Raw genomic sequence first — 12,255 nt, 5'->3', positions numbered from 1 at the left:
GGACATGCCCCAGAGCCCATCTTAGCACCAACATAACTGTTTTTTTCCATTTTGGTGTAAGCTGTTGTGAGAGAATCAGTTCTGTTTGGTGTTTCCTCAGAATGATGAAGCCGTCTGGATGGAAGGCACTGGTACTTCAGCACTTGAATAATGTCTGATGTTGACTGTGACTGTTCTTGGATTCTGTCAACTACAGTCTAATTAATGTTTACTCTTTTCTTTTATGCTGTTAAAAAAGATAAAATAAAATTATTAGTGAAGTTTGTTTTATCTGATTATGAAAGGTGTGAACATGAATAATTTTGATTATTGTTTGCAATCATATTACAGTAATGAAATCATGTGAAATATTATAATGTGTTTTAATAAAGTTCTCTGTTCAGTTTTTCAGAAAATAACTTTTCCTTGAGACATGTGTGTAAGTATTTAAAGATGGAATGTGTTCATGTCAAAAATAAGTCATACACTGTCTGGCCAAAAAAAAAAAAAGGGTCTCACACTAATATTTCGTTGGACCACCTTTAGCTTTGATCACATCATGCATTCACTGTGGCACAGTTTCAATAAACTTCTTCAGTGTCACAAGATCTATTTCATCCAGTGTTGCATTAATTTTTCACCAAGATCTTTCATTGATGACTAGACACCAGGCGTGATGGTGCATCACTTCACCTGACTCTCTCCTTACCCTGATGACTCTGGAACAGGGTCCATCTGGACTCGTCAGACCACATGACCTTGTTCCATTGCTCCAGAGTCCAATCTTTACGCTCCCTAGCAAATTGAAGCCTTGTTTCCAGTTAACCTCACTGATTAGTGGTTTTCTTAAGACTACACATCTGTTGAGTTTCCTTCACATTGTACATGTGGAAATGTTCTTACTTTCTCTATTAAACACAGCCCTGAGCGCTACTGTTGTTTTTTTTCCATCTGATTTCACCAAATGTTTAAATGAGCACTGATCACGATCATTCAGGATTTTTTCCGGCCACATTTCTTCCTGGAAGACGATGGGTCCCCACCATCCTTCCAGTTTTTAATAATGTGTTGGACAGTTCTTAACCCAGTTTTATTAGTTTCTTCAACCTCCTTAAAGTTTTCTCTGCTTGATGCCAATGATTTGACCCTTCTCAAACAGACGGACATCTTTTCCACGACCACGCCATGTGTCTTTAGACATGGTTGTTTAAGAAATGAGAAGCAACTCATTGCACCAGTTGGGGTTAAATAACTTGTTGCAGCTGAAACATAATAGTCCATGAAGTAATTATCCAACAGGAGGCTCGGACCTGTTTGATTAGTGAAATACTGGTGGTGACTTTCTTTTGGCCAGGCAGTGTAATATTTGAGAGTTTCCCAAAACACTTCTGAGGGCTGAGAGTTTAAAATAATAAATTTGCACGCCTCTTTTATGACTGTCTATTGTTGTCGTTGTTATCCATTGTTGTCACTCTTTGTTAAAGAAATCAGGTCTCTCTTGTAAATGAGTGCTGGAGGCTCAATGGGATTAACTTGTCTAATAAAGGTTGAATGAAAAAAAAAAAAAAAAAGTTTCTTTGACTGACACTTTTCATTTTGTCTGTCTTCCCCATCCTGATGTGTTCATCTGATGTCCATCTCATTTATTCCTGAACAAAGAAAACAAGTTTGCTCAGTAACAATTTTTGTTAGAAGCAGAGTTCCAGTAAATACAGAAAACGTTTTTTTCACTGCGAGACTCACATTTTAGGCTTAAAGTGTAAGTCGGCTGAACCACGCCTTCTCATCAGCTGAGACACCGACCCCTGAAGCAGTCACAGTGACAACAACAGTCCATGCTCAATGATCCAGGTATCCAGGTACAGTCACAGTGACCTTCACCTTGGCCAGTGCCTTGCTATAGCTTCTCTCCTCTTGGTCTGTCCTGATCTGATCAAACAGCAGAACCCTGGAAAGACGAGTGAACTCGAGAAGTCGACACTGAACTGGTAAGAGCTGAGACCTGGTGACACGATGCAACTTGATAAATCATTTCCTGGCATTCAGGGACAGCAACTTGATCTGGTCACATTAAAGAACATCTCTCAACCAAATTCCACTGTAAACTATTTATCAAATAGTTAAACTTTGTGTAAATTTGTGCGCGTATAAAAGTCAAATACTTTCTGCTCAAATGATTAATTTGGCCTTGAATAAAACAGAATAATTGCCTGATCAATTATTGTTTAGATTGTTCATTACTGTTTACTAATTACTTTTTCAAACTAGTTCTCCAAATTATTATCGTTTATTCTTTGTGTTGTTCAGTTTTGTTTATTGTTGTTGATGATACTTATGTGGGCGAATTATTTTTGTATTAAAATAAAAGGGCAAATTCAGTTTCCTCCTCATTCGCTATATATAATATTGCGATACTTCCCTGTAACTACGAACTCACCTTCAGTTGTTGAGTCTGATCATTCGAGGGTGAATTTTGTGGTTTAATGTGTCAACCTGTTATTGGTCAGAACCTGACTTGGTGCTCCCAATTTTAAATAAATAAAAAAAGTGTAGTAGAGTGGAGAAAATAATCACCTTTCCCCTTGTTACGACCCGGCTCAGCTAGGAGAAGGGGAGGCAACATTAGAAACCCAGATGGAACAGGTTTGAATAAAAGTAATAATTTAATTGGTCAGTTTAAAACAAAATTTAACATTAACAAAAAGGAGGGGTACTTTCAAAATACAAATTACAATAAAGTTTTCACAACCAAGTCAATAACAAAATTAAGGTTAACCAAGTGAACGAATACTCAAACCAAATTTACAATGAGTCAAAACAAAAAGTAAACAAGTAAGCCTTCTAACTGTTGTCAGGGGCTTACAAACAACACCAACTAATAACAACTGCAGGGTTTAACTGTTGGCCAAAACCAAACCATTCAAATCAAGAGACTCAAGTCCAAAGACAAATAAACCCATACTAATGGCGAGCTGCTCTAAACAACAGCCGCCCTGAATGGCAGGAGAGCTGGGTTTAAATAAGCAGGCCTCTTCTGTGGTTGGAGGAGCAGGAGGTGAAGAAGCCAACCAGGATACAGATTGATGTCCATTGGGGAGGATTCAGGAAGTGAAGCAGCCAATCCCAGATGGGCCACAGCACAGCTGAGTCAGCAATCAACCTGCAAACACTTTTGCTCAACCAAATGGCCTCAGGCCGTAACACCCTTCACTCACTCCTGTTGTTAACAGCTGCTTAGCACAGCTTTTTGGCATCTTTACATTTTTAAATACATTCTAATATTATATTTCATACATTTTTTTTTACATAGCTCTTACTCAGAGCTACAGTATTTAGCCAATATCAACCAAAACGCCAAGTGCAGACGTTTGCCTGTTTTAATAATGGCCAGTGAATCACAAGGTGACGTGCTCCGTTGAGTGTTCTCTATATGGCAGAGACACTTTGTTATACAGTTTGTGATAATGGTCAAGACCTAAACTGCTCCCCTGAAGTGAGATCCACAACAAGTAAAATATTACCTCAGTCCCTAGAGTTTCCAGCAGCAGAATGGGTGGCAGATCTTTCAGTTCTCAGGCTCCTCTCTTGTGGAACCAAGTTCCAGTTTCTGCCCATGAGGCTGACACATTGTCCAGTTTGAAGACTTTCCTTTTGTATAAATCCTATAGTTAGAGTTGTTCTGCTGCTATAGGCTTAGACTACTAGAGGACCAACTGACCCCATTTCCTTAAATGAATCATTAAAACTGAATAGTTTTCATTTGATACTGTTTCTATCTGAACATGTGATTCTTGACCTGCCATTGTGTATCTATTCCTCTCAAACCAGCTGGTTGAAGCAGATGGTCCTCTTGTCCTGATCCTGGTTCTGCTAAAGGGTTCTTCCTCATGAGGGAGTTTTTCTTTCCACTGTCGCCTTCATGCTTGCTCAGGATGAGAGTCTGTGATGGAGTTAAACTCAAAGCTGCTCCTCAGATAAATCAATCAACTTTTATTTATACAGGTAAATCCCAATGTTCAATTATTATTTTAAATGTGAATGTTTCTGTTCAGTCCTTGAGATGACTTCTGTTTGGGACAGAAGGCAGGCTGGTGTATTTAACGACGTTCATTGGACGCTAGGGGGCGAAGCAAAGCACATCAATTATGGCCCTTTTGGCTTTCCTTACAATAAACTATATTCAGATTTATTTAGTCCACACAGATTAAAGCAGATTATGTAAAGCAACCAGTCGGGTCGGACTGTAGCCTCAGTACACCCAGTAGATGTGAGTTTAGTTTCCGGTCGACTTGGGTGTGTGTGACAGAGTCACGGGCTGTGGCTGTCGGAACCAGGACCTGCTTGTAAGTGTCCTTCATTTTTAGATTGGACTGCTGCTCATTATGATCCACGTTACTCTGAAAACACGAGCTCGATGCATGGGGATGCGCGCGCATGTGACTTGAGCTAATGTTAGCTAGCTTTTATTCTGCAGTCGCTGGACAAAGCGTGTCGTCGGAACACTGTCAGTAGATGCAGCTGGACCTTCTACAGGTCCAACACAGGGTTGCTGTAACACGCAGCGCCTCAGGAAGTCACGGTTACGAGGCTCGTCGACTAGTCGTGACGCCGAACTCTGTTTGGAAACTGAAATATTCAAAACTGGCTTTCCTCGACTCAAATAGCGTCAATATGTATTGTAAGTAAAGATTATATTTGACGTATTTGAATAACTTTACTATTGGGTACCATTTCAGTGAGGCCTAATTGTCTGTGAAGTAATTTCGTCAGGGCGAAACAGAAATAAAATACAGTATATTATTTAAAAGTCGTTCATTGCCTCAGACTGGAACGTGTCCTGAAAGACTGCAATTTACTGAGGTGTTCATTTTTAAAACGCATTCAAATAACACAAGCAACTCAAACTGTGCCCCACCATGTCTTCTCACTTTTAAGATGATAAAATCCGTTAGTCTGCGCCGACTGTCGTGACTTCCGTCTGCCGAGTATTGTGACTCCAGGGGGCGCTGTTGGACCAAAACCAGTAACTTGCTCCGCAACCATAGACATATACACATAGACCCTCATGGAGCGGGCTGGCCAGAGCCCTATAAAAAGAGAGTTACGAGCACATGGTGATGGTTATCAATTCCACTCTGTGTTTCCTGAATGTGCTCACCCAGACCAAACACATCCTCAGCTCCAACATCAGCCCGGACAAACAGATTGATACTGAATACACTCACAGTCCCCTCAGATGGAACCATTACCCCCCTTTGTTTTTTAGATGGAGTAAGTGGTAGCTCTGATCAAGTGATGCAGGTACAGCATCAGTAATCAAGCTACCAGGGCACACATCACACAACAGCTTCTTTAACATTTGCCGAACCACAAACCCCGAGATGTAGACAATGGCGTTGTCAACAAGGCCCCCAAAGCGAGTTGGCAGATAACTGTGGTCACGCACAGTTGCCGAAGTGTTTGCAAAAGGGGATGGCAGCTCTCTGGTTTCTTCTGCTGTGGAGGAAGATGGCATTTCTAAAGCTGACAGAAACATAGTCACATCCTGTACTGCCACATTTCCTGATGCACTTGGAGACACCCCACAACGCACCATCAGGCGATGGAAAATGGCTTGGAACTGCCTGCTGAAGGGTTATTGTTCCAGCCTCCTGAGAAAACATAAAAGCACAGACTCAACACTTTCACATATTACCTAGTTGGACTTAACTTTATCTGAAAGAAAACTAAAATAAATAAAGCAATACATAATTGTCTATCTGAGGATGTAATGACAACACTGTTAACAGAGTGTTACAGAGCACACAAACCAAAAGTGAAAAAACAAAAACTGAAATTCCAAGCTGAAATGAGTTTTCTCCGCAGAGAGTCTGGGCTCTCCCTTAGAGGTAAGGTGAGAAGCTTGGTCATCCAGGAGGGACTCATAGTAGAGCTGCTGCTTCTCCACATCAAGAAGAGCCAGTTGAGGTGGCTCAGTCATCTAGTTAGGATGCCTCCTGGACGCCTCCCTGGTGAGGTGTTCCGGGCACGTCCCATCGGGAGGAGACCCAGAGGAAGACCCAGGACACGCTGGAGGGACTATGTTTCTCGGCTGACCTGGGAGCGCCTTGGGATTCCCCTGGAGGAGCTGGCCCAAGTGGCTGGGGAGAAGGAACTCTGGACCTCCCTATTTAGGCTGCTACCACCACAACCCAACCTCGGATAAGTGGAAGAAAATGGATGAATGTAATGTTAATAATGAATGTAGAATTAGTGCTTCTGCAGTTCACTTTGTTCAGTCACAAAAGGAATAAAAATTCACAACTGGTATAGAAAACATAACTTCAAATAACATGAATGGTAAATGGACTGTACTTATATATCGCCTTTCTATCTTATTTCAAGATACTCAAAGCGCTTTACACTACAATCTGTGCCTCATTTACCCATTCATACAGCTCTATACTAGATCTCTACAAAGCTAATTGAATAAATCATTCTAAAGAGATTAATCAGTGCTTTAGATCACATTCATACACTGATGGGACACACATCAGAGGCTATGAGGGGTTCAGTGTCTTGCCCAGGGACACTTCAGCATGCGACTGCTGGTGGATTCGAACCCCCAATTCTCGCATTGGAGGACGACTGCTCTAACCACTCAGCCACAGCCGCCCCAACAATGAACAATACCACTGTAGGGTATGCAGATGTGGGAGATTAATTTTAAGAGACTCTTAAATAAGTGTAAGCTTTTGGCCCGTGTAAGTGTAGAGTGATTGCAATTTTTACATTTTTATAACTTCACTTTATTTTGCCAACATAATGTAATGTTTCTTTTTTGTTTGTTAATTGTATTATATTTTTTTATCATGTAAAGTTCTTTGAACAGCCTTGTTGCTGAAATGTGCTATGCAAATAAAGTTAACTTGACTTTACAAAACATATAATCAATTCCTTTCACAATCAGAATAGAAAATGTGTCATAGCATGGCATCCATTTATCTTCCAACCATACCTTTTGGAGGTGAGCTGGGAAACTGGAGACAGAAGGAACAGTCCCATCTCTGATCCTCACTGTCTGACTTGTTCTGTCAAAGTCCTCCGGTGTGAAATGTTCAATGCAGAGCGTTGAAGATGAACTGTCAGAAAACCCTTCCCTTCTCAGAGCGACCTCCCAGTCTCTCCTCTTAGCACTATCTTTTGGAAACCTATACAGAAGTACAACAGTTAGCCAAACACATAGCAAATTTTATTATAAAAAATGTTTAGTAATTTCATAAAATAAAAATGATGACTTCATAGTTTAAAAGTGAGTTTGACCAAGATAATTCATTGATTTTATCTTCTGAAAAAGGGATAAGTTGGTAACAATATCGTTACAGACTTTTAATTAAAAGTCTTTTAATGTAAAAGCCTTTAATTAAAAGGAACTGTTAGCAGTTCCTTTTCAACTATGGATATGTTAACTGAGTTGTTATATAATTAACTGCATATATTTTGATTATTATATATAATACCATTAGCAGACTAAAGTAAATACCAGGTTGAATGAATGAATGAAAATTAAACTAGTAAATGAGTTATGCGCGGTAATCCATTTTCCATAACGTTGACAAGTACACTTGGAAAACACTGTTATAATGGTGAAAATTATGCAGACTATGGCTGAAAAACGATCAAGAGACTTGTTGAAGCAGCACACGTACGAGGCATTTTACAGTCTCCGTTTTCCTCCTGACTCCACCAAGATGGCACTGACATAGGAACACCTTTCAACGTCCAACGGGTCGTCTACGTATTTATGTTTATGGGGCTGGCTCGCTGCAGCCAAGTATACCTTGCTGCAGCAAACAGAAATGGGCGTGAACAGACCAGTGTCAATGCCATACCATATTTGGAAATGGGACTCCGGAAATGAAGGGGGCGCTATTTCCTTTACCAGCCGTGTTATATTACCGTGGTATGTCTTTATTTATTGTCCTTTATTTATTATTTATTGTCGTGGTATGTTTTATTTTATATGTCCCCTCCTATTCTCTTTATACCTACTGCCGCTTGGTGCTATTTTCCGGAAACACAACATACCCTTCCACTTCTATGCCGATGACTGTCAAATTTACTTCCCCCTAAGACACAATGGTACATGCTCTATTCAACCGCTGCTTGACTGCCTGGCTGACATCAGGGACTGGATGGCTTTAAACTTCTTAAGTTTCAATGAAAAGAAGTCTAAAGTCATGTTGTTCCCTCCCAACGACACGATCACTAACCATTGCATCGACCTCTCCGTTCTAACCCTGTCAGAAAAACAAAGAGTCACTAATCTGGGCGTGATAATGGACCTTTCCCTGAAACTTAACAATCATGTAAACATGATTGTAAAATCATGCTTCTTCCAACTGAGGCGGCTGTCTAAACTGAAGCCCATATTGTCCAAAAAGAACCTGGAGACAGTAATACATGCATTCATTACATCTAGGCTTGATTACTGCAATTCGCTCCTGTTTGGTATCAGTCAGACCTCTATAGCACGACTACAACTGGTCCAGAATGCAGCAGCCAGTACGGGCAAAAGAGAGCACATTACACCAGTTTTGGCCTCACTGCACTGGTTACCGTTTCACTTTTGAATCCAGTTCAAAATACTCATGTATGTCTACAGATCACTGAACAGCCCCCCCCCCCCACACACACACACACAATCTCTCTGATCAGCTACAACCGTATGTCCCACCGCGTTCCCTGAGGTCAGCGGACCAGTTGCTCCTCACAGTTCCAGGATCTTGTCTTAAGCGCAGAGGTGACAGGGCCTTCTCTGTAGCAGGACCAAGACTTTGGAACGAGTTACCTCTGCTTGTGTGACAGGCCCCCTCCCTCTCGGTTTTCAAGTCCCGTTTTAAAACCCACTACTATTCGGTGGCTTTCAACACCAGATGATCTGTGTTTTGATCCTGTATGCTCCACACTGGTTTGTCGTCATTATCCATCCATCCATCCATTTTCTTCCGCTTATCCGGGGTCGGGTCGCGGGGGTAGCAGCCTAAGTAGGGAGGCCCAGACTTCCCTCTCCCCAGCCACTTGGGCCAGCTCTTCCGGGGGAATCCCGAGGCGTTCCCAGGCCAGCCGAGAAACATAGTCCCTCTAGCGTGTCCTGGGTCTTCCTCTGGGCCTCCTTCCGGTTTGTCGTCATTATCTGCATCGTTTTTATGTCTATATTCTGATTTACCTCATTTTGTATATTGCTTTGTGTGTTACCTGTTGTTTTGTCTGTACAGCTCTTTGGTTGGCCTTGTTGCTGTTTTAAGTGCTCTATAAATAAAATGGTATGGTATGGTAATCTCTAAAGGAGAGCCCAGACACCCTGCGGAGAAAACTCATTTTGGCCGCCTGTATCCGTGATCTTGTTCTTTCGGTCAAAACCGAAAGCTCATGACCATAGATGAGGGTAGGAATGTAGATTGACCGATCAGATTTGGAGGAACTGATCTTCATCCCGGCCGCGTCACACTCGGGTGCAAACCGCTCCAGCGAAAGCTATAGCTCACGACCTGATGAAGCCAACAGGACCACATCATCTGCAACAAACAGAGAAGCGATCCTAAGGCCACCAAAACAGATTTGTCAGCACCTTGGCTGCGCCTAGAAATTCTGTCCATAAAAGTTATGAAAAATATCGGTGACAAAGGGCAACCTTGGCAGAATCCAACTCTCACTGGGAAAGAGCCCAACTTACTACCGGCAATGCGGACCAAGCTCTGATACCGGTCATACAGGGACCTAACAGCCCGTATCAAAGGGTCTGGTACCCCATACTCCCGGAATACCCCCCCACAGGGCTCTCCACAGGGCTCTCCACTGGGCTCCCTGAGGGATGCAGTCGAACGCCTTCTCCAAGTCCACAAAGCACATGTAGACTGATTGGGCAAACTCCCACGCACCCTCCAGGATCCTACTGAGGGTGTAGAGCTGGTCCAGTGTTCCACGAGCAGGAGAAAAACTGCACTGCTCCTCCTGAATCCGAGGTTCGACTAGCCGACAGACCTCCTTCTCCAAAAACCCCCGAATAGACCTTACCAGGGAGGCTTAAGAGCTTGAGCCCCCTGTAGTTGGAACACACTCTACGGTCCCCCTTTTTGAATAGGGGGACCATCACCCCAGTCTGACAATCCAGGGGAGTTGCCCCCGATGTCCACACAATATTGCAGATTTGTGTAAGCCAACACAACCTCACAACATCCAGAGACTTGAGGAACTCCAGGCGAATCTCATCCACCCCTGGGGCCCTGCCACCGAGGAGCTTTTTAACCACCTCGGTGACCTCAGCACCAGAGATTGGAGAGCCCGACCCAAAGTCCCCAGGCTTCGCTTCCTCAGTGGAAGACGTGCCAGTGGGATTGAGGAGGTCTTCGATGTACTCTGCTCACTGACCCACGACATCCCGAGTTAAGGTCAGCATCACACCACCTCCATTATAAATAGTGTTGGTGACATACCGCTTTCTCCCCCCGAGATGCTGGATGGTGGACCAAAATCACCTCGAAGCCGTGCGGATGTCATTCTCCATGGCCTCTCCGAACTCTTCCCACGCCCAAATTTTTGCCTCAGTGACTACCCAAACCACATGCCACTTGGACTGCCGGTACCCATCAGCTGCTTCCGGGGTCCCACAGGCCTAAAAGGCCCGATAGGACTCCTTCTTAAGCCTGATAGCATCCCTCACCGCCGGTGTCCACCACCGGGTTTGAGGGTTACCGCCGCTACAGGCACTGACAACCCTGCGGTCACAGCTCCGATAAGCTGCCTCAACAATAGAGGCACAGAACATGGCCCACTCGGACTCAATGTCCCCCGCCTCCCCTGGAACGTGTTCGAAGCTCTCCCGGAAGTGGGAGTTAAAGCTCCGTCTCATGGGAGACTCTGCCAGACGTTCCCAGCAGACCTTCACAATACGTTTGGGTCTGCCAGGTCTGACCGGCATCCTCCGCCACCATCGGAGCCAACTCACCACCAGGTTGTGGTCAGTGGACAGCTCCGCCCCTTTCTTCATCCGATTGTCAAAGACATTTGGCCGCAGATCAGATGAGACGACAACAAAGTTGATCATTGAACTGCGGTCTAGGGTGGCCTGGTGTCAAGAGCACATATGGACACCCTTATGCTTGAAAATGGTGTTTGTTATGGACAATCCATGATGAGCACAGAAGTCCAATAACAGAACACCACTCGGGTTCAGATCAGGTGGGCCGTTCCTCCCAATCACACCCCTCCAGGTCTCACTGTCATTGCCCATGTGAGCGTTAAAGTCCCCCAGCAGAACAAGGGAGTCCTCAGGAGGCACATTCTCCAGTACCCCCTCCAAGGACTCCAAAAAGGGTGGGTAATCTGAGCTGCTGTTTGGCGCATAAGCACAAACAGCAGTCAGAACCCATCCTCCCCACACTTAGGCGGAGGGAGGCTACCCTCTCATTCATCGTGGTGAACCCCAAAGTACAGGCACCAAGATGGGATGCAACAAGTATGCCCACTCCTGCTTGGCGCCTCTAGCTAGGGGCAACTCCAGAGTGGAAGAGTGTCCAACCCCTCTCAAGGAAACTGGTTAAAGAGCCAAAGCCATGCATTGAGGTGAGTCCGACTATTTCTAGGTGGAACCTCTCAACCTCACACACCAGCTCAGGCTCCTTCCCCACCAGTGAGGTGACATTCCATGTCCCAATAGCCAGCTTCTGTAGCCGAGGATCCGACCGCCAGGGTCCCCGCCCTCGGCCACCACCCATCCCACATTGCACCAGACCCCTTTGGCCCCTCCTATAGGTGGTGAGCCCATGGGAAGGGGGACCAACGTCTCCTCTTCAGGCTGTGCCTGACCGGTTTCCATGGGTAAAAGCCAGGCCACCAGGCGCTCGCCAGTGTGCCCCACCTCCAGGCCTGGCTACAGAGTGGGGCCCTGGTGACCCATGTTTGGGTGAGGGAACATTGATTGTACTCATCATAAGGGGTCTTTGGGCTGCACTTTGTCTGGTCCCTCACCTAGGACCTGTCTGCCTTGAATTGAACAACTGGGAGATAAATTTAGGGAGGCCAGACTGAGATGGTTTGGACATGTCAAGAGGATGGACAGTGGGTATATTGGTAGAAGGATTTTAGAAATGCAGTTGCCAGGAAAAAGACAAAGAGGAGATATATGGATGCAGTTAGAGAGAACATGGAGGTAGTTGGAGTGAGGACAGAGGATGCAGAGGACAGAGTGAGGTGGAGGAGGATGACTTGCTGTGGCGACCCCTGAAGAGGGAAAAG

General features: G+C 44.4%; 1 protein-coding gene across 1 annotated transcript in view; it reads left to right on the top strand.

Annotated features, from left to right (window-relative positions):
- Nucleotides 1-4,562: 4,562 nt before the first annotated feature.
- tdrkh (tudor and KH domain containing) overlaps nucleotides 4,563-12,255 on the top strand; it is a 60,933-nt gene continuing 53,240 nt past the window's right edge. Inside the window, exon 1 of the mRNA XM_037690744.1 lies at nucleotides 4,563-4,657. The gene's annotated coding sequence lies outside the window, so the exon portion shown is untranslated. The remainder of the gene's footprint in view (nucleotides 4,658-12,255) is intronic.

Source organism: Nematolebias whitei, chromosome 17 (assembly GCF_014905685.2).
Source record: "Nematolebias whitei isolate Nwh7 chromosome 17, NemWhi1, whole genome shotgun sequence".
Taxonomy (NCBI): domain Eukaryota; kingdom Metazoa; phylum Chordata; class Actinopteri; order Cyprinodontiformes; family Rivulidae; genus Nematolebias; species Nematolebias whitei.
The sequence above is the reverse complement of the archived record's forward strand: the minus strand, read 5'-3'. Positions and strand labels throughout refer to the sequence as shown.